Source organism: Pteropus alecto, unplaced genomic scaffold (genome assembly GCF_000325575.1).
Source record: "Pteropus alecto unplaced genomic scaffold, ASM32557v1 scaffold101, whole genome shotgun sequence".
Classification (NCBI taxonomy): Eukaryota; Metazoa; Chordata; class Mammalia; order Chiroptera; family Pteropodidae; genus Pteropus; species Pteropus alecto.
Window position 1 is genome coordinate 14102527 of NW_006432945.1, and position 1197 is coordinate 14103723.

General features: G+C 38.1%; 1 non-coding gene across 1 annotated transcript; it reads right to left on the reverse strand.

Moving 5' to 3' along the window:
* Positions 1–606: 606 nt before the first annotated feature.
* On the reverse strand, positions 607–725 carry LOC112476457. The gene has a single exon (XR_003045114.1). It is a non-coding gene; the product is annotated as a 5S ribosomal RNA (ribosomal RNA).
* Between the last annotated feature and the right edge of the window lie 472 nt (positions 726–1197).

Here is a 1197-nt window from a genome sequence, read left to right on the forward strand (position 1 = left end):
AACTAAGAATCACCAACCTAACATGGCACACAGTACCTAGTATGATTTTAATAACTCATTCATTGAATGTCTGATAGATGTCAGACATTGTACTTGATCTACATGTATTTTTTTTCATTTAATCTCTATAACAACCATTTTAGATACATTTCACAATCCTTATAGTACAGGAAATTGAAGCTTTCTAAGTTTAACTCGTAGAGACTCACACAGCTAGTAAGTGGTAGAGCTTGGGTGTGTACTGTCTTTCTTCCTGTCCAAGACTGACAACAGAGGACAAGTAAGCAGGTAGAGAAGGCATCGGATTCTTCTCCCCTGAGATTTGCTTTTCCTCAGCAGGGTATGTCCCATTGCGGATGCCACACTGGCCTGCATGAGAACAACTGGCCTGTGTATGGCTACAGAAAGTAACACAGCTGAGAAAAGCCTGGACATTCGAACATTCGAGTAAGACTTTATTCAAATTCAGAGGTTAAAGGGGAAATAAACTCATGGAGCTGTGTGAAGCTGAATGTTCACATTCAATGAGGGGTCTACCACAGGGATGTCTTTCTATCTGGTTTGTGACCCGCCATTTTTTTAGCTTTTTTTTTTTTTTTTTAATAAAGCCTACAGCACTTGGTCTTCCTAGGTGGTCTCCCATCCAAGTACTAACCAGGCCCAACCCTGCTTAGCTTCCGAGATCAGATGAGGTCGGGCATGTACAGGGTGGCATGGCCGTAGACTATGACCCGCCATTTTTAATCCCTAATCTCTAGGGAAGTCGTAAGAACTCGAAAGATCCTGGGAAGTAAGGTATCAAGCAAAAAGATATTTCCTCTCTATCTTGCTCAAAACACACTTTCAGATTCTGGTTTTTTTCTGAATGATTTACACATCAATGTCCAACATTTTCTTAACCAGTTACTCATGACGTGATAAACCTAATATTGCCCAAAAGAGAATGAACATACATTTGTGTGAGAGGATATCATTTGGTTACAAAACACATTTGATCACAATATATCTATAATTGCTTATTTAGACAAGATTGAGCTCTAAATGAGGTTCAAGTCATTAGCTATATAAATGTCAATCCTTTCATACTAATCTTAAATCTATTCCTGTTTGTTCTGGTATGTGTTTTCTAATATCTCCTGGTGTGACTCAGATAATTTTGGTAATCAGTTTTTTATTCTAGTATACTATTTATTGTTG